Raw genomic sequence first — 20,920 nt, 5'->3', positions numbered from 1 at the left:
TGTACATGGAACATTTTCTAGGATAGACCACATGCTAGGACACAAAACAAGTGTTAGTAAATTTAAGAAGACTGAAATCAATCAAGCATCTTCTCTGACCACAGTGCCACGAAACTAGAAATCAACCACAAGAGAAATGGAAGCTAAATCACAGGGCAATGAACAATGAATGGGCTAATGATGATATCAGGGAAGAAATCAGAAGATACCTTGAAACAAAGGAAAATGAGGGCACAACAACCCAAAATCTGTGGGACACTTGGAAAGCAATCCTAAGAGGGAAATTCATAGCATTGCAGGCCTATCTCAACAAAAGGAAAAATGCTCAAACAATCTAACTTCACACTGAAGGGAACTTATAAAGGAAAGACAAAGCCCAATGTGAGTAGAAGGAAGGAAATGAGTATGATCAGAGCAGAAATAAATGAAATAGAGTCTAAAAAAACAATACAAAAGATCAATGAATCCAAGAGTTAGTTCTTTGAAAGGATAAAAATGATAGGCAAACCTTTAACCAAACTCATCAAGAAAAAAAAGAGAGGACCCAAATAAGTAAAATCACAGGTGAAAGAGGAGAAACAACAACTTACACCAAAGAAATACAAAGGATTGTACGAAAATATGATGGACAACTATATGCCAACAAACTGGACAACCTGGATGAAATGGATAAATTCCTAAAACATACCATTTTCCAAAACTAAATAGTGAGAGTAGTAGAATCTAAATAGAGAGATTGCACCAAGTGAAATTGAAGCAGTAATCAAAAATCCCCAACAAACAAAAGCTCTGGATCAAATGCCTTCCACAGGTAAGTTTTACCAGACATTCCGAGAACTAACATGTCTCTTTCTCAAGCTATTTCTTAAAATTTAAAAGGAGGGAAGGCTCCCAAACTCATTTTCCAAGGCCAGCATTATCATAATTCCAAAACCAGAAAAAGACACTACAAAGAAAGAAAATATAGGCTATTATCCTTGATGCAAATAGATGCTAAAATTTGCAACAAAATACTAGCAAACCCAGAACAGCAATGCATCAAAAAGATTATACACCATGATCAAGTGGGATTTATTCTGGGAATGCAAAGTTGGTACAACATTTGCAACCAATAAATGTGATTCATTGCATAAACAAAATGAAGGACAAAAAACACATGATCACATTAATAGATGCAGAAAAAGCATTTGATAAAATCCAGCACTGATTTATGATAAAAACTCTTAGCAAAGTGGGAGTAGAGGGAGCATACCTAAACACAATAAAGGCCATGTATGACAAACTCACTACCAGCATCATACTCAATAGGCAAAAACTACAAATGTTCCCCTTAAGATCAGGAACAAGCCAGGGATGCCCACTTTCACCTCTCCTACTCAACATAGTACTGGAAGTCTTAGTCACAACAATCAGGCAAGAAGAAAAAATAAAATGCATCCAAATTGGAAAGGAAGAAGTAAAACCACCTTTATTTGCAGATGACATGACACTGTACATAGAAAACCCCAAGATTCCAGCAAGAACCTATTAGAATTGATAAATGAATTCAGGAGGATTCAAAATTAATATCCAGAAATGAGTAGCATTTTTATATGCCAATAATGAACTAACACAGAAATTAAGGGAAATTAAGAAAACAATCCCATTCAAAATTGCTTCAAAAAGAATAAAATACCTAGGAATAAACCTAACCAACAATATAAAAGACCTGTATGTGGAAAATTACAAGACACTGAAGAACAAAACTGAGGAAGATACAGATAAGTGGAAGCACATGCCATGTTCATGGACAGGAAGAATTAACATCATTAAAATGTCCATACTACTCAAAGCAATGTATGGATTCAATGCAATTCCTGTCAAGATTCCAATGACGTGTTTTACAGAACTAGAATATAAATTTCAAAAATGTACATGCTCTGCATAGCAACAGTGATATGAGAAAGAAGAACAAAGTTGGAAGAATCACACTGCCTAATATCAAATTATACTATAAGGAAGCATCCTTAACCTTTTTGGCACCAGGGACCAGTTTGGACAGTTGGGGCACAGGAGGTGCAGCTCAGGTGAGCTTTGCTCAGTTGCCCGCAATGGAAGGCTTGGAGAGGAGATGGGTGACAGAGCTTGGGCAGACTTCACTCATGGTCAGATTCCTAGTAGGCTGCAGATTTCTAAGTCCAGAGTAATCAAAACAGCATAGTATTAGCATTAAAACAGACACATAGATCAATGGAACAGAATAGAGAGCCCCGAGATAAGCCCACACCTTTATAGTCAATTAATACTCAGCAGAGGAAGCAGGAATATACAATGAGCTAAAGACAGGTTATTCAATAAATGATGTTGGGTAAATTGGACAGATATGTGCAGAAAAATGAAACTAGTCCACCTTCTTCCACTACACACAAGAATAAATTCAAAATGGATCACAGACTTAAATGTTAGAATCAAAACCATAAAAATCCTAGAAGAAAACATATGCAGCAAAATCTTGGACACTGCTCATAGCAATTTTTCATTGGATATATCTCCCCAGGCAAGGGAAATGAAAGAAAAAAATAAACAAGTGGGACTACATCAAACTAAAAAGATTTTTGCATGGCAAAGGAATCCATCAACAAAATAGACAACACACAGAATGGGAGAACATACTTGCCAATACATCTGATAAGGGGTTAATATCCAAAATTTACAAAATACTTCAAAACCCAACACCAAAAAAACAACCCAATCAACAAATGGGCAAAGCACCTGAATAGACACTTCTCCAAAGAGACAGATGGCCCATAGTCAGAAAAGATGCTCAATGTCACTAATCATCAGAGAAATGCAAATTAAAGCCACAGTGAGATACCATCCCACACATATCAGAATGGCTATCATTAGTGAATCAATACACAACAAGTGCTGGTGGGGATGTGGACAAAAGGGATCCCTTTTATACTGTTAGTGGGAATGCAGACTGTTACAGCCACTGTAGAAAGCAGTATGGAGAATGTACCTCAAAAGATTAAAAGTGGATCTGTCTTTTGACCCAGCAATCACATTTGTGGGAATGTATCTGGGGAGCCTAAAATACTAATTCAAAAGAGCAGGAGCACCCCTATGTTCATCACAACATTATTTACAATTGCCAAGATAGGGAAGCAGCCCAAGTGTCCTTTGTCTTAATAAAGATTAAATCAAAAAATAAAACAGAAAAAGAAATACTTCTGGAAAATAATGATGTAATAATATGTATACATTGGGAAAAATTTGTGGTAAAAATTTAGAAATGTGAAAATTTGCCTTTTAAAAGCACATTTTTCTTATTCCTTAGGCTGAGAAATGTTTTCATATTAGGGGAATACTCCATCTGTTCCTAATATTTAATTCTGAGTCATTCTGAAGTGATATAATGTAATTTTTCCTTTTCTTTTATTACAGTTGTTGAAAAGCTAGGAGAAATGATGGAAGAAATCAAAAATGCAATTAACACTTTTAAGGAAGAGCAGGGTTAATGTATGTTTTAAACACGTTTTAATAGAAAATTATTGACCTATATATGTTTCCAATAAATGTTCACTAGGTTGTTACATATAAACCATTTTATTGTTATACATTTAATATTAGTTATATGCAAATGCCTTTCTTCTTTCAGCTTAGCATAACACTTTTCTACTTCTCTTTTTAGGTTTTAGGTAGCTTTTTGTGCTTAAAGTGAATTTTCATTTATATTTGGACACTATGAAATCTCACATAAGAATTTTAAAGATGTCTTATACCCTGAGGAAAGTCAAGACTTAGATTTATTTATTTTTTTTTTTTTGCAGGAATAAAGTAATTTTATTTTTTTTTCTTTTTCCTTTTTTTTTTTTAATTTCTTTTTTTTTTAAATTTATTTATTGTTATTTAATTACAGTTGTATGCCTTTTCCCCCATCCCTTCACCCCACCCCAGGTGAACCCACTTCCCTCCCCCCTCTCCACCCTCCCCCTTGGATTTGTTCATGTGTCCTTTATAGTAGTTCCTGTAATCCCCTCTACCCACTGTCCCCGCCCCCACCGCCACCCCTGCCCTTGCTATTGTTACATTGTTCTTAACTTCAATGTCTCTGGTTATATTTTGTTTGCTTTTTCCTTCTAGTGCTTATGTTCCAGTTAAAGGTGAGATCATATGGTATTTGTCCCTCACTTCCTGGCTTATTTCACTTAGCATAATGCTCTCCAGTTTCATCCATGCTGTTGCGAAGGGTATAAGCTCCTTCTTTCTCTCTGCTGCGTAGAATTCCATTGTGTAAATATACCATAGTTTTTGGATCCACTCGTTTGCTGATGGGCACTTCAGTTGCTTCCAGTACTTGGCTATTGTAAATTGTGCTGCTATGAACATCGGGGTGCACAGATTCTTTTGGATTGGTGTTTCAGTGTTCTTAGGGTATAATCCCAGCAGCAGAATTACTGGGTCAAAGGGCAGTTCCATTTTTAGTTTTCTGAGGAAATTCCATACTGTTTTCCACAGTGGCCTCACCAGTCTGCATTCCCACCAACAGTGCACGAGGGTTCCCTTTTCTCCGCATCCTCTCCAACATTTGTTTGTGGATTTGTTTATGTTGGCCATTCTGACTGGTGTGAGATGATACCTCATTGTGGTTTTAATTTGCATGTCTCTGATGGCTAGTGATGCTGAGCATCTTTTCATATGTCTCTGGGCCCTCTGTATGTCTTCCTTGGAGAAGTGTCTGTTCAAGTCCTTTGCCCATTTTTTAATTGGGTTGTTTGTCTTCCTGGAGTGGAGTTGTGTGAGTTCTTTATATATTTTGGAGATCAGGCCCTTGTCTGAGGTATCATTGGCAAATATGTTTTCCCATATTGTTGGTTCTCTTTGTAATTTGGTGCTGTTTTCTTTAGCCATGCAGAAGCTTTTTATTTTGATGAGGTCCCATTTGTTTATTCTTTCCTTTATGTCCCTTGCTTTAGGGGATGTGTCTGTGAGGATGTTGCTGCGTGGGATGTCTGAGATTTTCCTGCCAATGTTTTCCTCAAGGACTTTTATGGTGTTACGGCTTATATTTAAGTCTTTTATCCATCTTGAATTTATTTTCGTGTATGGCGTAAGTTGGTGATCGAGTTTCATTTTTTTGCACGTAGCTGTCCAGATCTCCCAACACCCTCTGTTGAAGAGGCTGTTTTTGCTCCATTTTATGCTCCTGCCTCCTTTGTCAAATATTAATTGATCGTATAGATTTGAGTTTATTTCTGGGCTCTCTATTCTGTTCCATTGGTCTATGTGTCTGTTTTTATGCCAGTACCAGGCTGTTTTGATTACCGTGGCCTTGTAATACAGTTTGATATCAGGTATTGTGATCCCTCCTGCTTTGTCCTTCTTTCTCAAAATTGCTGCTGCTATTCGAGGTCGTTTATGGTTCCATATGAATTTCTGCAATGTTTGTTCTGTGTCTGTGAAATATGTCATGGGTACTCTAATAGGGATTGCATTGAATCTATAAATTGCTTTGGGTAGTATGGCCATTTTGATGATGTTAATTCTTCCAATCCATGAACATGGTACATGCTTCCATTTGTTTGTATCTTCCTTAATTTCTTTCTTCAGTGTTGTATAGTTTTCTGAGTACAGGTCTTTTACCTCCTTGGTTAGGTTTATTCCTAGGTACTTTATTTTTCTTGTTGCTATATCGAATGGGATTTTTTTCTTGATTTGTGTTTCTGCAGTTTCGTTGTTGGTGTACAGGAATGCCTTTGATTTCTGGGTATTGACTCTGTATCCAGCTATTTTGCCAAATTCATTTATTAGGTCGAGTAGTTTTTGAGTGGAGTCTATAGGGTTTTCCATGTACACTATCATGTCGTCTGCAAACAGTGACAGTTTCATTTCCTCCTTTCCAATTTGGATGCCTTTTATTGCTTTTTCTTGTCTGATTGCTGTGGCTAGGACTTCCAATACTATGTTGAATAGGAGTGGTGAGAGAGGGCATCCTTGTCTTGTTCCTGATCTTAGTGGGAAAGCTCTAAGTTTTTGTCCATTGAGTGTGATGTTGGCTGTAGGTCTCTCATATATGGCCTTAATTATGTTGAGGACTGCTCCCTTTATTCCCACTTTGCTGAGTGTTTTTATCAGAAATCGGTGCTGTAAGGACTTAGATTTATAAACATAAATAATGTTAAATGGAGAAGATGACATGAAAACAGCAATAATTTAAATAAGAGAAAAATACAGGGTTAATATGGATTGATTTGCATCTTACTATTCAACTATATTACTAATAATGAGTTGAGCACCATATCAAGAAAAATTGACATATAGGCTTTAACAGAGGAAGCCTTCAGGGCAATGGTCAAGCAAAGTTCCAAACACCAAGTACTCTTCCAGAAAAAGTGGTAGATTTTGAAAAATTCCTTCAGCAAACAGGAGGTCGACAAGGGGACTGGGATGATTTTGATCACCAGAGCTTTGTAAAGGTGAGAAACAAACATAAAGGGAATGAAGGGTGTTCTAGAACTCAGAAGTTCTCCCTTCCTGGGAGAACGCATGATAAGATTCAACAGCGTGAGAAATGGTCTCAAACATTTTTGGTCTTAGAGGAAAGGAAAAAAAAGGTAATAATAATTATGATAGCCATTGTTTATTGTATATTCCTGTGCTCTAGGTACTGCGCTAAATTATTTAACATTTATTCACTTTACAACTCCACGAAGTTTATCTCTTGCCATACCATCCCTCCCCAGCCAATCTTAACAGAAGGTGAAAAAGGCATTGAGAAGTTAAGTAACTTTACTTAACTAATGGAACCTTGGTTTGACTTTCTCAAGGCTAAACATTTCTACCCTAAGAAATAACAGAGTGAGCCAGAAAACTTCTGATTGTGGGCATAACCCTGTGTGTCCACCAGAAATGTAGAAAATCCAGATCTGCCCCAGCTTTTGATAAAAGGCATCTTACCAGCATAGGCCACATGGTTTTCAATGAAAAATAACAAAGACAGTAGAAAAAAATCCTTAACTTGTAAAAGTTTCACTGAGGTTTACAACCTCATCCCCATTGCTTATTTGGAAAAACTCAAAATGTTGAGTGCCCCAGAGAAAAGAGTAGCAAATGTCTAAAAAGTTCCATTTTCACAAAAATACTCTTCTGGCTTTGGTTTAGTTAGGACGTCTTAATCTTGGCACAGTTGACTCTTTGGGCTACGTAATTCTTTGCTATGACTGCTGTCATGTGAATTATAGGAAGATTAGCAACATTCCTGGCTTCCACTCACTAGATGCTAGTAACATCCCTGTAGTTGTGATTATCAGTTGTGATTGTTTCCAGACATTACCCAATGTCCCTAGAGGGCAAAAGTTGCCCCTGGTTGCGAACCATGAGTTTAGGTGCTTGAAGTCTCAGTCACATCTTTTATAGGCTTCAGTTATTATAAACCTCAAGTCGCTTGATATAACAACAGAAGTATGACTGTTGAACAGATGACATACCTAGGCAGCATCAAAGAAATATTGATTCCATCTTTAGTCAAAGTTTTTACAAGAAATATCTGGGGAACAGGAAACAATACATTGTTTCAGCTCCTCTGAATCAGTTAAATGTCGGGAGAATGAAACTTGAGACTTTTAAGAAAAATTTTGAAATATAAGTCATTTTTAAAAACTCAGAACAACAAGGTGTTAGGAATTACATGGGCTTTTATGCTGGATACTGGGAACATGGGGCCCCTGGCTCAGCAAAGTGGCACATGGACTAGCGTATTAGCATCACGTGGGAACTTCTTAGAACTCACCAGGTCCCAACTGTAGACCTAATCCAAACTCTGGGGATGGATCCCAGGAATCTCTGTTTTAACAAGTCGTCCAGGTTATTTTGCTATAGGCTAGAGTTTTGAGAAAAACCTCTCTAGGGAAAAAGAACAGACAAGTGCCTCATGTAATAAAGGTCAAGCACTTTGATTGTGTCATACTGTCTTTGTTGACATCCACTGTTTCCTAATATTTGATGCTTGACTAAATGTAGGGGTGAGGTAGGGGCTGTGAAAATCAAGGTGGCATTTACTGAAGTACAGCATGTTGGAAGAGGAGAAGGATATTTGAAGAAAGCATCAGAAATGTAGTTTTAAATCTAAGATGCTGAGTAGGAGATGTATCATTTTTTATCTTCATTTGTTTAAATAAAGATACTTATTTTCAGACATGGCCTGAACTTTCCCTGATATTGCTGTGGATTGGCACATTGAGTAACAGCTGTACTAGATGGCATTTGGTATTACTTTAATCATCTGTGATTCCTATCACATTGCCTTGTATAGAGTATACATACAATGAGGATCTATTGAATGAATGAATGATACACCATGAGGAAAGATGAGGGAACACTTTCCTGACTTGAGAGTAAAAAAACTCAGTGGATGTATCCATTATGGATAGAGAAGGCTGCTAGCATTTTAAATAATCTTTACATAATCTGTAAGTTAAGCTAATTTGCTTTTTTGTTATTTGACACTTTCAGAGCACTACATGCCAGGCCTTGACTCATTTTAATCTTCACAATATCTTTGCTTGAGAGATACTACCTACCACTTTTACAGACAAGCAAAATGAAGACAGAGTACTTCAGTGACTCATCAAAAGCCACACCTACTAGAAGGCAAAGCCGTGATCTGGTCCTGAATATCCTGGCTTCAGAGCCCATGCTCTCATCCATGCCACTTTTAATTCCTCTTCTGATATTTGAACAAAAAAGGGTCACTAAGAAAGGATTCTAAGCTTAGATGGAGGATTTGGAAGCATAAGTGAGATGATAGAGGAAAAGGGTGTTTCCCATGCACACAAACCAATGAGGTGTAGTCCCTAGGCACCTGAGATGAAGACAGGAAGAGGAATGCCAAAGGCATAAATCATTCAGTTTTTAAGACACATTAATTTTTAAAAAACAGAAGTACAAAAAGGACACTGGTTAAAAACAAACAACAACAAAAAGCACTTGGACACCGAAGCAACCAGAATACTGCAGTCGATGTTCTTTTTAAAAAGATGGACTCAAGGCATTTTTAAGTGCTGTTGATTATTTAAAATATTTTTCTTTTGCTCTGTTTTCTTAATCAATTAGTCTGTTCAGAATCAGAAAGCTAAAAAGCAGGAAAAGAGAGCAAATTTTCAAGTTAAAGGAAAAGGCAGAGAACACTCCTGTGCTTGTTTATGACAAAGAAGATAATCAAAAGCAAAAAGAACAAAGAAAGAACAAATTGGCAGTGGAAGGTTGGAAAAATAAGAAAAGTATAGAAATGTCAATGAAATATGCTTCCCATTAAAAGAAGAAGGGAAAGAGAAAAGCCAGCAGAAAGAATGCTGACACCAGTTTAAACTAAAATTACTACTACAAAACTACACCCAGCAGAAAAAAGAACAGGAAGAATTTTTAAGACTTGAAAAGGAGAAAAGACAAAAAACAGGAAAGGCAGTAAAAGGGAAATTGCTGCTGATGAAGTTTCCAGATTTCAAGAAAGAGAGTAAATGTGTTTCCTAAATAATTTGCAGTGCTGCACACAGAGGTATTGTTTCCAGATTCAGTTCAGGAAAAAATGAGTACTTCTGACATGTTAGGCTTGTACCAACCAAAATGAATAAGCCATGCTCCCTCGTTTCTAGTAGATAATAGTTGAGTGGGAAAGACGTGCAAGTAGATGTCTGTATAATGTGGTAGATAGTATAGTGATGGACGTGTGGACAGAGAATTTTAGGAGATGGATATGCAGGGAGGGAAGGTTACCATAGCTATTAATATCAGAGAGAAGTGATACTTGAGTCTTGAAGGAGAAGAAAGGAGTGTAACGGTGGTTTGTGGGGACAGCAGGTCTTAGGGCATTAAGTGGAAGATGAGAACCAGCAGGAGACAAGGCTGGAAAGGTAGCCAAGGCCAGGTCATGAATGTGTTTTCTTTGCTAAACTTGACCGGCTTTTCCACACTGCCAATTTCCTAACTGGTTCATTGTCTATCTTCCACCATAACAGAAGCCTCACAAGGGCAGATGTTTTGTACTTTTGTTCATTCTTGCTCTTTGTACATTCTACATACTCAGTATACTTAAAGGAATCAAGGTTATTGCTGAGAGGTAGGACTATAAGTGATTTCAAGCAAATATATACAAGAATTATGCCAATCACAGAAAGAGATTATATTCTTATCAGACAAAAGAGTTCAGCCCAAAGAGTATTAAAAAGACAAGGAATTTTATTTTAAAATGAAAAAGGGTACAAATGAAATATAACTGTTATGAATATAACTGTTATAAACCGATATATGGATCAAAATACATAGCAGCAATACTCATAAAGCAAAAAACAAGGGAAGTAAAAAAACTAGAAACATTATCAGTGGGATTTCTTTTAGTCTCTATAAAACACATCTCTCTAAATAATAAAATACCCCTTTCCCCCAAAAAAGTAAGAAGGCCATATAATAAAGGACATAGAAAAAGAAAATCTGTGAAACAAAAAATGTGACAGATCTAAAACCAGACCATATTCTTTTTTTAAAATTTTTATTGTTATTCAATTACAGTTGTGTGCCTTTTCTCCCGATCCCTCCACTCCACCACAACTGAACCCACCACCCTCCCTCACCTCCACCCTCCCCCTTGATTTGGTCCATATGTCCTTTACAGTAGCTCATGTAACCCCTCTCCCCACTGTGCATGCCCACTCCCCCCTGACTATTGTTAGATTGTTCTTAACTTCAATGTCTCTGGTTATATTTTGTTTCCTTTTTTCTTTGTTGATTATGTTCCAGTTAAAGGTGAGATCATATGGTATTTGTCCCTCACCGCCTGGCTTATTGCACTTAACATAATACTCTCCAGTTCTATCCATGCTGCTGCAAAGGGTATAAGCTCCTTTTTTCTCTCTGCTACATAGAATTCCATTATGTAAATGTACCATTGTTTTTGGATCCACTTGTTTGCTGATGGGCACTTAGGTTGCTTCCAGCACTTGGCTATTGTAAATTCTGCTGCTATGAACATTGGGTTGCATACGTTCTTTTGGATTGGTGTTTGAAGGTTCTTAGGGTATAATCCTAGCAGCAGAATTGCTGGGTCAAAGGGCAGTTCCCTTTTTAGTTTTCTGAGGAAATTCCATACTGTTTTCCACAGTGGCTGTACCAGTCTGCATTCCCACCAACACTGCACGAGGGTTCCCTTTTCTCCACATCCTCTCCAACATTTGTTTGTGGATTTGTTTATGTTGTCCATTCTGACTGGTGTGAGATGATACGTCATTGTGGTTTTAATTTGCATCTCTCTGATGGCTAGTGATGCTGAGCATCTTTTCATATGTCTCTGGGCCCTCTGTATGTCTTCCTTGGAGAAGTGTCTGTTCAAGTCCTTTGCCCATTTTTTTAATTGGGTTGTTTGTCTTCCTGGAGTGGAGTAGTGTGAGTTCTTTATATATTTTGGAGATCAGGCCCTTGTCTGAGGTATCATTGGCAAATATGTTTTCCCATACTGTTGGTTCTCTTTGTAATTTGGTGCTGTTTTCTTTAGCCATGCAGAAGCTTTTTATTTTAATGAGGTCCCATTTGTTCATTCTTTCCTTCATGTCCCTTGCTTTAGGGGACATGTCTGTGAGGATATTTCTGGGTGGCATGTCTGAGATTTTCCTGCCAACGTTTTCCTCAAGGACTTTAATGGTGTTATGACTTACATCTAAGTCTTTTATCCATCTTGAGTTTATTTTCATGTATCGCGTAAGTTGGTGATCGAGTTTCATTTTTTTGCACGTAGCTGTCCAGATCTCCCAACACCCTCTGCTGAAGAGGCTGTTTTTGCTCCATTTTATGCTCCTGCCTCCTTTGTCAAATATTAATTGATCGTATAGACTTGAGTTTATTTCTGGGCTCTCTGTTCTGTTCCATTGGTCTATGTGCCTGTGTTCATGCCAGTACCAGGCTGTTTTGATTACAGTGGCCTTGTAATACAGTTTGACCTCAGGTATTGTGATCCCTCCTGCCTTGTTCTTCTTTCTCAACATTGCTGCCGCTATTCGGGGTCATTTATGGTTCCATATGAATTTCTGAAATGTTTGTTCTATATCTGTGAAATATGTCAAGGCTACTCTAATAGGGATTGCATTGAATGTATAGATTGGTTTGGGTAGTATGGCCATTTTGATGATGTTAATTCTTCCAATCCATAAGCATGGCACATGCTTCCATTTGTTTGTGTCTTGCTCAATTTCTTTCTTCAATTTTGTGTAGTTTTCTGAGTACAGGTCTTTTACCTCCTTGGTTAGGTTGATTCCTAGGTATTTTATTTTTCTTGTTGCTATGTCAAATGGGATTTTTTTCCTGATTTCTGCTTCTGCAGTTTCGTTGTTGGTGTACTGGAATGCCTTTGATTTCTGGGTATTGACTCTGTATCCAGCTGTTTTGCCAAATTCATTTGTTCAGTTTAGTAGTTTTTTGGTGGAGTCTATTGGATTTTCCATGTACACTATCATGTCGTCTGCAAACAGTGACAGTTTCATTTCCTCCTTTCCAATTTCAATGCCTTTTGTTGCTTTTTCTTGTCTGATTGCTGTGGCTAGGACTTCCAATACTATGTTGAATAGGAGTGGTGAGAGAGGGCATCCTTGTCTTGTTCCTGATCTTAGTGGGAAAGCTCTAAGTTTCTGTCCATTGACTATGATGTTGGCTGTAGGTCTCCCATATATGGCCTTTATTATGTTGAGGAATGCTCCCTCTATTCCCACTTTGCTGTGTGTTTTTATCAGAAATGGGTGCTATATCTTATCAAATGCTTTTTCCGCATCTGTTGATATGATCATGTGATTTTTGTCTTTGCTGTTGTTGATGTGATGTATTATGTTTATTGATTTACGAAAACTGTCCCATCCCTGCATCCCTGGGATGAATCCCACTTGGTCATGGTGTATGATCTTTTTCATGTATTGCTGGGTGCGGTTTGCCAATATTTTGTTGAGAATTTTAGCGTCTATGTTCATCAGCGATATTGGCCTAAAGTTTTCTCTCTTCATTGTGTCTTTATCTGGTTTTGGGATTAGGATGATGTTGGCTTCATAAAAAGAGTTTGGGAGTCTTCCATCAGTTTGGATTTTTTCGAATAGTCTGTAAAGGATAGGAGTTAGCTCTTCCTTAAAGGCTTTGTAGAATTCTGCTGTGAAACCATCTGGTCCAGGGCTTTTGTGTGATGGGAGTGTTTTGATGAGTGCTTCAATTTCGTCTGCTGTTATTGGTCTGTTCAGGTTTTCTGCCTCTTCTTCATTCAGTTTTGGAAGATTATATTTTTGTAGAAATGTGTGCACTTCACCTAGGTTTTCAAATTTCTTGGCATACAGTTCTTCGTAGTAATTTCTAACAATCCTCTGTATTTCTGTGGTATCAGTGTAATCTCTCCTCTTTCATTTCTCATTGTGTTTATTTGGATCCTCTCTCTTTTTTTCTTGATGAGCCTACTTAAAGGCTTGTTGATTTTGTTTATCTTTTTAAAGAACCAGCTCCTGGATTTATTGATTCTTAGAATTGTGCTTTTAGTCTCTCTGTCATTTAGTTCTGCTCTGATATTGGTTATTTCCTTCCTTCTGCTTGCTTTGGGCTGTCTTTGTTGTTGTTCCTCGAGTTCTTGTAGGCATAGGGTTAGGCTGTTTGTTTGAAATGTTTCTGTCTTTTTAAGGTAGGCCTGTATTGCTATGAACTTCCCTCTCAGGACTGCCTTTGCTGTGTCCCATAGGTTTTGGGTTGTTGTGAGTTCGTTTTCATTTGTTTCCAGGAAGTTTTTGATTTCTTCCTTAATCTCCTTCTTGACCCATTCATTGTTTAATAGCATGCTATTCAGTCTCCATGATTTTGAGTGTTTTGGGTTTTTTCCTTGTGGTTAGTTTCTACTTTCAGTCCCTTGTGGTCAGAGAAAATGCTTGCTATGTTTTTAATTTTCTTGAATTTGTTGAGGCTCGCTTTGTGTCCTATCTTGTGGTCAATCTTTGACAATGTTCCATGTACATTTGAAAAGAATGTGTATTTTGCTTTTTTGGGATGAATAGATCTCTATATATCAGTTAAGTCCATTTTATCTAGGGTATTGTTAAGTGACACAATATCCTTGTTGGTATTTTGTTTGGAAGACCTGTCCATTTTTGATAGTGGGGTGTTAAAATCCCCTACTATAATTGTGTTGCTGTCAATATCTTCCTTGTTGTCCTCCAAGATTTTCTTTATGTATTTGGCTGCTCCTATGTTGGGTGCAGATACATTTTCAATGTTTATGTCTTCTTGGTGAGTTCTTCCTTTGAGTATTATGAAGTGACCTTCTGGGTCTCTCTTTATAGCCCTTTTTTTGAAGTCTATTTCGTCTAATATGAGTATTGCTAAGCCTGCTTTCCCCCCCCCCCTTTGCTAGCATTCTTTCTGAGGCTTCCTCCTTTGCTTTCATTTGGGGATTGTTTCTTTGTCTTCCCATTGTTTGTGGTAGTCTTCGTATAGCCTCTGCTTCTTTTTTTTTTCTTCTTCTTATTATTTTTTAATTTTTATTGTTATTCAATTACAGTTGTATGCCTTTTCTCCCCATTCTTCTATCCCACACCAGCTGAACCCACCTCCCTTCCCCACCTCCACCCTCCCCCTTGGTTTTGTCCATGTGCCCTTTATAGTAGTTCCTGTGATCCCCTCTTCCCACTGCCCCCCCCACCTATTGTTAGATTGTGCTTAACTTCAATGTCTCTGGTTATATTTTGTTTGCTTTTTTTCTTCTGTTGATTATGTTCCAGTTAAATGTGAGATCATATGGTATTTGTCCCTCACTGTCTGGCTTATTTCACTTAGCATAATGCTGTCCAGTTTCATCCATGCTGTTGCAAAGGGTATAAGCTCCTTCTTTCTCTCTGCTGCGTAGAATCCATTGTGTGAATTAGCCTCTGCTTCTTAAATTGATCTTCTGACTCCCTGGGTTTATGGTATGAACTTCTATGGTAGAATGCCAATGGGATTCCCTGGTGCCATCTCCTTAATATCCTGTGCTCACTCGTCTTGCACTGACGTTTATGGGTCTAACACGGTCTAACTCTGGTCTTTTCAGAGCTCCAGGTTTTATGTTTCACCTGTGGAAAAAAGAGAAAAAAGCGGGGGCGGGGGAGAAGAGAAGGGTAGGTGGGAGAAAGGGAATAGAAAAGGAAAGGAAGAAGGAATAAAAAAGATTGGAGGAAAGATACAGAGAAGGAATTTTAACAAAAGTTAAAACAAAGAAATAAATTAAAGGAGGCAGGAAGAAGGAATAAAAAAGGTAAAGGGTGGAAGGAAGAAGGAATAAAAAAGGAAAGAAGGGCGGAAAGGAAGAAGGAATTTAGGGGGAAAGGAGGGGGAAAAAAATAGTCTTCTACTGGCTTTAAACCTGTCAGGTTAGTTGTGCTGGTCTTCCTCTCTGTGAAATGGGAGGTGGTGATTGGAGGGATTGGTTTCACTTTTCTCCCCTCCTCAGCCACACTCTTTGCTGTTGTTCAGCCTCCAGTCCAGTTCCTCAGGGTCCTTCTGCTCCCCACTAGGCCTTTCGTTCAGTTGTGCTGTTCTTGAGTTGCACCAATTAGGGGAAACTCACACTCCCCTTCTTGCTCTTTGCTGTCTTAGGTGCTAGGGGCTCTGGGTGCTCCTACAGGGTAGTTCAGCCCCCTACTGGGTCAAGTCTTTCCGGGAATGCAGTATCCCCTAGCCCTGCAGCTCCCCTGTGCTGGGTGTTCTGCCTTCTTCCTAGAGAGCCAGTAGGTCCTGCAGGGCTCTATGCGCTGGGGCTAGGTGGGAGTTGTTTAGAACCGGTGCATTTAGGTGTGGTCGCTTGCAGGCAGCAAGGCCATTGATCATGTTGTGCAGCCTATTCGTGGCTTTGGGCTTGGGTTGAGAGGCCTATCAGCCGCTTTGGGCCTGTGCATGAGACAGCCAGCCTCTGATCTGGGTGTGCACCCACCAGAGGTTTCAGGTGTGGGCACCCAGCCCACTTATGGAGGTGCGTGCCCACCCAGGCACTTTGAGTCTGTGCGCCCAGGCAGCCAGACCGCTTATCAGGGCGTGCGCCCACCCAAAATTTCAGTTGTGGACGCCCAGTGCGCTGATCTGGATATGCACCAGCCGGGCTTCAGGTGTGCGCTGGGGCTGCTTATCCCACATTCACAGTCCAGGGGCTGAGGGGGGAGGGGCGCCAGAAGCAGAGGCTGCTGTGGAGAGTTCTCTAACTAGCTGCTGAGTGCCTCTATTTTCTCTTTTTCTTTTGGAGAAATTCTTCCTATTCAAGCTCTCCTTGTCCAGACAAGCACCTGGCCTCTCACACAGCTCAGCCTGGCTCTCTCCCAAGATTCCTGCAGCAGACACTGCACCCGGGCCAGGGCTTTATTGTCCTTAAGCACTCTTCTTACTGTCAGATATTTCAATGTCCTCTATCTTTGGTCTCCAATCTTCATATATGCTGGAATACCGTTGGCTGTTCGCTCTGCTCCTCAGATCAGCGAGGTGTTCCACTGGTGCTGAGGGGAAGTAGACTCTGCTCCCACCTATCTCGCCACCATCTTCTCTCTCGCAGCCATCTTCTCTCTTGCACTTAATTTTCCTAGTAAAAGAAAAGGAGTTTCAATTGATCGATAAAATAAGAGACACCAAAAAGAAATCAACTCCAAAAAGATGTGCATATATTATATTCAAGGAAAGTAAAGCTTTTACTACTGTTCAAAAAGGTCAATATGGAAGGAACATTAATATTTAAGGTGACTTTATTTTACTATGAAGCAACTAACCTTTGAAACAAATTCTACTTATTTTAGTTTCTTCCTTTTTAAGATTTTTATTTATTTATTTTTAGAGAGAGGAGAAGGGAAGGAGAATGAGAGGGAGAGCAACCTGGCCTGCAACCCAGGCCCCAATAGGGAATCAAACCTGTCACCTCTCAGTTTGCATGACGACACCCACCTCACTAAGCTGAACCAATCATGCCTCGCTCTTTTGTAATGTTATCTTTTTTTGTTGGTATACATTTTTTAGGATTTAGATAAACTTGATTTGAAAATTCTTGATAGACAAAGATGAAAAGGCAGAACAACAAAGAAGAGTGGCAAAGTTAAAGGAAAAGGTATCCTGTACTGAGATTAATTTATTTTTATTGTTATCCTAACTCCTTGATATATAAGGATAGAAACATCCATTTTCTTTATAACCAGCTGCAGTCCATCACTGGTGGTTCCCTGGGCTCAGGCTGCCAGGAGGATATCCCTGCCCATCCTAACAATCTTCTTTAAAATTTATGCTTATTTACATAAGTATAGTATAGCTTAGTACAATTTAAGCAACTATTGTTTGAATTCTGCCATTTCACATTATAAGCACCTCATTTTCTTTTATCCTAAATTAACTCTTTCTATTCTGTTCTTTTCTTCATTGTTTCTGTGTGAACCTCTCTTTTAGACCAATGGCGTTGCTGAATCTCAGTGATGATTCTTATAGCTAAAGATATTGGTAACTCCCGTGGATAAAGAAAGAACTTCGGAGTAGTTATTTATTCTAAATTTATTGTCTGGTTATGCCACTATTACACTTTGCTGCATCATTTCCTTCATAATAGAAATAGAATTAAATAATTGAACTAGAAAAAAATAAACTAAAGTAAGAGTTTATTAATAGGTTGATGTAGTCCAGATTTTATTTTAGCTATATAAATACACTGAAAAGTTTCCTGAAGAGGTTATTAACAGTTTTATTATTTAGTTACTATCAGATATTTTTCTTAAACTGTGCTGTCCTAGTAAGATGCTTACTATAGATCTTCCTCAAAAGTACAAACAACATTTCAGGTAAATTCACTGGCACTCATGTTACTTCTCATTACAGGTTGAAAGCAATGTTAGCAGAGACCCCTCTCAGCTTTACAAACCTACCAAAAGTGGGGAAGAATGGAATAAAAAGACAGGACCAATAGGCTGTGGACTGCTTCTACATATCCCACATTAGTAAAAAGGAGTTAGAATGGGTGTTCACTTTATAATAATTTAATAACTGTATGTTTATATTTTATGCACCTTTTGTATGTATATTATATATTAAAGAAAAAGTTGATAAAACAAATCTATATACATTTTTTAAAGTTAACATGTAATCAGTGCAACACACTCAGGAGGTGGCCCACATCAGCTCGGATGTGTGCTTTTCACTTCTTTCACATCAACGCCCATACCCTGGCCCCTTTTATCTACTTGAATAAAAATTTGCTGTGTTAAAAAAAATAAAATAAAAGTTAATGTTTAATCAGTTAGGATTTTTAAAAATTGTCCCATGTATTTATAATTGCTCTTCTCTTCTTTTCCTTAAGGCTGTTCCAACCTGGAGGCAAAAATGAAATTGGTATTCAGTTGCTGAGAATGTTAGCATATATAGCTATAATAGGACAGAGTGACTAACCAGGTTTTTCAAAGATCACTAGCACAGACAGACGTATTACTGTGTTATATGTGACTTGACAGTCATTAAGTTCCAAGTGGTATTGTCATTAGTATTTCCTGCTTACACGAAGGGGGTATTTAATGTGTATATGGGCCTATTATCGATGTAAAAGTTTCTTGAATTAGTTTATGTTACAAACTGTATTTCATTTAAAATACTGAGAACACTTCAAAGATGTTTTGTTTTTGTCATGCCACAAAATGAATTGGGACAATCACAGAGTGACATTTTTCAAATGAAAATTTTGTAACATTTATATTTTGGAGGTAAGTTAGCTTGAGTCACAAAAATGTATGATTTTCTTTTTTGTTTCAGTCATGAAATAAGTTAATATTTTTTCTAGGTTTATAAATTGGTAGTTTGTCAATTACTAAATTTTTGTGTGGTAAATACGTTGTATTTGAAGCATGCTTTCAAAGCTTTATATAAAGAATATTGCTGAAGAAAAGGGAAGATGGCGGCAACATAGGTGGGAGCGGAATCCACTTCCCCTCAGCGCCAGGGAAATACCTAGCTGATCTGAGGAGCAGAGCGAACAGCCAACAGTACTCCAGCATATACGAAGATCAGAGACCAAAGATAGAGGACATTGAAAGATCTGATGGTAAGAAGAGTGCTCAAGGACAATAAGGTCCCCGGGACCCTGGAACGCACGGCAGAAGCGCCAGCCCTGGCGCAGGGGCGGCTGCAGGAGTCTTGGGAGAGAGCCAGGCTGCGCTGTGAGCAGCCAGGTGCTTGATTGGACCAGGGGGGCTTGAAAAGGAGGAATTTCTCAAAAAGAAAAAGAAAATAGAGACACTCAGGGGCTAGTTAGAGAACTCTCGGTAGTAGCCGAGGCCCCTGGCGCCCCTCCCCCCTCCGCCCCTGGACTGCGAGCACAGGATAAGCAGCACCAGGGTCACGGCGCTCACCTGAGGTCCAGTCGCGCGCGCACATGGGCAGATTAGTGAACGGGGCGTGTACATGCAACCCCGGAGGGGCGCCCACACCTGAAACCTCCGAGATCATTTGGAGCTGAGGCTAGCTGCTCCATGCACAGGCCCAAAACCTCGGAACCGAGTGCCCTGTGATTCAGTCCCAGGGCGGCCCCGCCCTCCCCAGAGACTCAAGCCCAGGGCGGCTGGATCAGGCTCCCAAGCATAGAACCTCAGGCGTGGCGGGTAGCACGCTCACCAAGCGCAGGGCCGGCTGGGTGCGCCTTTTCCAAACACAAAGCTGCTGGCGAGTGTCCTAACTCCAAGGCGGCTGAACCAGCTACCTGCACGCCAGCGTCCCAAGCCCGGGCGGCTCAATTGGTGGGCCAGTGGCACACTCAGGGCACAAAATACGTCCCAAACCCAAAGCGGCTGGATTCCCCTGCTGCGCGCGCAAGCACCCAAAGCCAAAGCGACTGTAGCCACCGCTTGCGTGTCCCAAGAACAAAGCTGCTGGAGTGGCTGATCAACGGCCTGATGGACTGCCAGGGACCACACCTACAAAACAGCGAAGAGTGTGACCCAGGAAGGGAGAAAAGTGAAACCAATCCTTCCAACCACCCCCTCCCATTGCACAGACAGGACACCAGCAGATATAACCTGACCGGTTTAAAGCCAACAGAAGATTTTTTCTTTTTAATCTTGTTTTTTCTTTTTTTTTCCTTTCCCCCTGAATTCCTTCTTCCTCTCTCCTTTTTCTCTTTTTTTTCATTCCTTCTTCCTCCCATCCTTTACCATTTTTATGTCTTCTTCCTGCCTTCTTTTATCTATTTCTATGTTTTAATTTTTGTTAAAATTCCTTCTTATCTTGCTTCCGATCTTTCTTTATTCCTTCTTCCCTCCTTCCTTCCTTTCCTCCTTTCTGATTTCCTTTTTCCCTCCTTCCCATCTTTGTTTTGGTTTTTTTTATGTGTTTTTTTGTGTGTTTTTTTTCTTTCTCCCCCCCTTTCTCTTTTTCCCACAGGTGAGACAACAAAACCTGGAGGGCTGAAAAGACTAGAGTTAGACCATGTTAAACACATAAACATCAGCTCAAGACCAGTGAGCACAGGAGAGTAAGGAGACAGAACCACTGAATCCCATTGGCATTCTACCATAGAAGTTCATATCATAAACCCAGGGAGTCAGAACAAAGCAACTTAAGAAGCAGAGGCCAACAACAAGAGCCTCACAAATAATGGGAAGACAAAGAAACAATTCCCAAATGAAAGGAAAGGAGGAAGTCTCAGAAAGAATACTAACCGAAAAAGAGGCAAGTCAACTATCAGATACTGAGTTCAAAGCAATGGTCATCAGGAAGCTCACTGAGCTCTCTGAGCTCAAAGAGAACTACCAGAAACTACAAGGAAACTACAATGAACTCACTGCAAACTATATAAACATGAAAAAGGAAATAGAAAATATCAACAAGAGCCAAGAGGAAATAAAGAATACAATTTCTGAATTGAAGAACACAGTAGAAGGAATGAAAAGCAGACTTG

At 39.2% G+C, this 20,920-nt stretch overlaps 1 pseudogene; it reads left to right on the top strand.

The window, feature by feature from the left end:
* Positions 1–798: 798 nt before the first annotated feature.
* LOC139440613 (coiled-coil domain-containing protein 112-like) lies at positions 799–17,976 on the top strand (annotated as a pseudogene).
* Positions 17,977–20,920: the final 2,944 nt, after the last annotated feature.

The sequence above is a fragment of the Desmodus rotundus genome, chromosome Y, assembly GCF_022682495.2.
Source record: "Desmodus rotundus isolate HL8 chromosome Y, HLdesRot8A.1, whole genome shotgun sequence".
Classification (NCBI taxonomy): domain Eukaryota; kingdom Metazoa; phylum Chordata; class Mammalia; order Chiroptera; family Phyllostomidae; genus Desmodus; species Desmodus rotundus.
The sequence above is the reverse complement of the archived record's forward strand: the minus strand, read 5'-3'. Positions and strand labels throughout refer to the sequence as shown.